The 4,096-nt window shown below is 44.4% G+C and overlaps 1 long non-coding RNA gene across 1 annotated transcript; it reads left to right on the top strand.

Annotated features, from left to right (window-relative positions):
- The first annotated feature begins 227 nt into the window (after nt 1-227).
- Nucleotides 228-2,580, top strand: LOC308609860. The gene is made up of 3 exons (XR_014014364.1): nt 228-290; nt 759-783; nt 2,518-2,580. It is a non-coding gene; the product is annotated as an uncharacterized lncRNA (long non-coding RNA).
- The last annotated feature ends 1,516 nt before the right edge of the window (nt 2,581-4,096 follow it).

Here is a 4,096-nt window from a genome sequence, read left to right on the forward strand (position 1 = left end):
ACAGCTAGAAAGCTAAAGGTTCTCTTCCTCATTTCTGAAATGTTCCTCCCCTTTGCCTTCCTCCACCCACCAGGGAGGTTTGTCCAACAGCACCTCAGTCCACACTCAGTAACCACCTGCATCCATACACTCCCACCCTGTGTCCACATTAACGAGGCTCTCTGAGTAATTCCTGAGCAGCATCACCAGTGTCCTGACACTTACTCTGTGTCCTCCTAGAGCCCCATGAGGACCGTTTGGAGGAACTGCCCTATGTGAGGGCAGTTGAAGAGGCTCCTTCTACCTCCAGGGTAAGCTCCCCTTATTTATCAGAGATTAAAAGTTTGCTTCATTTCTTTCTTTTCCAATTGATTTCAGATCTGAAGATCTACAATGTTCAAGACAGCTGATGTATACAATTTTGCTTGGTTGGATGCATGCTGATTGAAGCTCTTTCCCAACAGATAACTTATTCAAAAGGCCATTTAAAAAATGGCAACATCAGTTAGAAACTGTAGGGTCAGACACACTTTCCTCAGCAGAAAATTTCCCTCCTTGAAATAGACTTTTGTATTTGCTCCTCAAAGTGGACCTGAGAGGTCTTCCAGGCAAAGATCGAGCCTTTACCACAGCTGTCTTCTCTGGTTTCTTTTGGGGCCATTGACTCAACAACAGTTTCCCATTTGCTTTTCTGAGGACAAAAGAAGAGATGAAATACCTGTGTCCACAGAGCACATGATGCTGAGATCCTTACACTGTTTTCTCTTCTCTAATCACAGGTGGATTGGACAGCAAACAAAAACGGTATGTATTCAGAGATCACCCCTGTGCTGAGGAACAACCTAGATGATGAAGAAGGTGGGACTCTCTTGCTGGCTTTGCTTGGAGAGACACCCTGATTCAGGGTCCCTACAGGGATGAGGGCTGGGGGTGTAGAGCTAGAGACTGATTTCCCAGTAAAGAGCCATGCCCAAGTTCTATGGTCCTGGAAGTAACTGCATCATTTAGATGATGTGGGTTTGTGTGTATCAGGGTTGGGGTGGGGTCCATGTGTGAGCCTATGTGGTGTGATTGTAAACCTGCATGCGTGAGCGTGTGTGTGTTTCCTCATGAGATATTTCCCTCTTACACAGCACAATTCACCTGGCAACAAACCTCATCACCACTGCACACTGTCTGTACACTACCTTGTTCTTCCCTCAACACAGCTGTTGCCCAGATTTGGTTAATATTCCTTTTCCTCAGAAGGAGATGGTGCAGAGATAAATGTTCTCAGCTCTTGACCTCCTAAGTGGAAAAGCCAAACTGAGAACCCAGGGGTGGGTCCCAATGTGGGTGCTCTGGATCCCTGACCTGCACTTACCACTCAGCCAAGGGATCCTCAGTCATGGAGCAAGGGAGTCTCTGCATCCGTATCCTTGGCTGGAAGTCCTAGCATCTCCAAAGGTCCAGACCTTGCCCATCAGGTGGCCTTAGTGGTCACAGAATCCAGGGCAGCTATGGGTGGACTTATCAGTTGACTTTGGCACAGTCATTAATGTGAAATTCACCTCAGGACCTGCATTCTCCTGGTCAGCTCCCAGATTCTGAGAGGTGTGAGACCCCATGTATACAGTACAGGTCATATCTGTCAGTGCTGGTGTCATTGCTTAAACAAGGCCAAAAGCAGATAAGAATCAGGGAGCTATTTTATTGTATTGGATAACATTACCATAAGCCTTAGAATTGGTCAATTCCTGTAGCCCACACCCAAGGACTCAAAGTGGAACCTGACTGTTAGGCTGTACACTTCTCCTGCACAGCTGGGTTAGAGACAGGCTGTACTCAGTCTGGGCTCCCTCCTCATAACGAAGTGTCCCACTTATGGAACAGCTCCCTAGAGTATGGACAACCCCTGTCACAGTGGGCATACGTATATTTTATAGACAACAAAGACTGGGAGTAAAATATGATACGATTGATAGTGGTGGTATCTAAATGGTAGGATTTCAGTTTTGTCAAATCTTGTGTATTTGATTTTCTTTAAGACAAGTGATTCGTGAATAAATATAGCATATTTTGTCTAGGACTGAATTCAGTCCTTTAATGGAGGTTGCTGTTAATCAGGTATAAAATATCATACAACAGAAGACATGATAAATGCAGTAGTTGGCATTGTGGATGCTGGGGAAAGAGTGATCTGGAAAAAATCAAGAGACAGTGGCAATTTAGCAGAAACTCAAAAGAGGCAGGATGGGTCATGGGTCTGTGTCATTGAAACAGAGCATGCATTTTAGTGTTTACCATTTTTTAGATCGACCCTTCCCTTCTGATGAGGCTCCCCTTAGCTAGAAAGCCAAAGCTCTGTTTTCATTTCCTTCCTCTTGTCCTTTGCCTTCCTTCATCCGCCAAAGAGGATGGCCCAACACCAGCTCAGCCCACACTTACTAACCTCCCACATCCATACACACCACCCCATGTCCTCATCGAGAAGAAAGCCCCTGAGTATTTCCTGAGCAGCTTTACCAGTGTCCTAATTGTTACTCTGTGTCCCTCCAGCTCTCCCTGAGGATGTGGCTCATGACCTGCACCGTGATAGGACAGAAGAAAAGCCTCCGTGGATCCCCAAGGTAAGCTGGATTTTTTCTGGTCTGAGATAGAAATATTGCTTTATTTCTCTTTGAATAGAATTAAGTTATGAATATTTGAGGGCATTCCTTCCAGATATATACAACTCGCTTGGTTGGGAGATTGTGGAGTGAGAGTCTATTACCAACTCATGGTGCCTGATTCCACAGGACATTAAAATTGACAGCATCCATTACAGCCTGTAGAGTACGGAGCTCTCTCTTCTGCAGCGATTTTTCCTGTAGGAAGAGAACTCTGTAATTTCCAACCTAAATGGACTTGGAAGTTCCATCCTCCCAGCAAAGTTCTTGCCTTTCAGCCTGAGTAGGTTTGCTCTGATAACCCTTGCTGGGTTCCCTGGACCACTGTTTCTTATGAGGTTTTCTGCTGTCAGCAAATGAACAAAAGACCTGAGCATTACTGTGATCTTATCCTCATAGTGTTTTCTCTTCTGTAATTGCAGGTGGCCTTCACAGAACGTGAAAACGGTATGCATTCTGGAATCAGTCACTTGGGGAGGAAGAACTTTGAAGATCAGAAAGTGGGACATTCTTGCTGGTTTTAGTGTAGAGGGCAAATTGATTCCAAATTTGCGCTGGGAATGAGAGTAGGGGTCCTGGTGATAGAAAGTGATTTACAAGTAATGTGACCAATTGCTATAGTCCCAGGAAGAAGCTGTATTACGGTTAGGTGGTGTATGTTTGTATGCATGAGACTGGGTGTGTCTGTATGTGAAATGAGTGGTATGATTCTGTGTGTGTATGTGAACTTTTTGTGTTGTGTTTCCCTTGATTTATGTTCCCCTAAACATCATTGTTACTGGTGCCAACTTTCTAGAAAATATTCCCATCACCACTGCATCATGAATGGGTATGGATATAAAAGTAAATAAACTGTACACTTTCGGTGTGTGCATTGATTTTATACCAAGTGAGCCTCATATAACCTGGAAAACATATCCTATCACCACCCAGGCAAATGTTTACTGGATTCTTTTTTTTTTTTTTTTTTTTTTTGGCTGTGTTGGGTGTTCGTTGCTGTGCACGGGCTTCACATTTCGGTGGCTTGTGTTGTTCCAGAGCACGGGCTCTAGGTGCATGGGCTTCAATAGTTGTGGCACGTGGGCTCAGTAGTTGTGACTTGCGGGCTCTAGAGCCCAGTCTTAGTAGTTGTGGTGCACGGGCTTAGTTGCTCTATGGCTGGATTCTTTTTTTTTTTTTTGTGAGAGTATATTAATAATTTTTATTGATTACTTCTTTTTTTTCCTTTTCGGCTCAAAGATAATTTTTTTTATTAGTTTCTGCTTTATAACAAAGTGAATCAGTTATACATTTACATCTGTTCCCACATCCCTTCCCTCATGCATCTCCCTCCCTCCCACCCTCCCCATCCCTCCCCTCAGGCGGTCACAAAGCACCGAGCTTATGTCCCTGTGCTCTCCGGCTGGTTCCCACTATCTATCTACCTTACATTTGGTAGTGTATATATGTCCATGCTTCTCTTTCACTTT

Source organism: Mesoplodon bidens, assembly GCF_964165515.1.
Source record: "Mesoplodon bidens genome assembly, contig: HAP1_SCAFFOLD_1344, whole genome shotgun sequence".
Classification (NCBI taxonomy): domain Eukaryota; kingdom Metazoa; phylum Chordata; class Mammalia; order Artiodactyla; family Ziphiidae; genus Mesoplodon; species Mesoplodon bidens.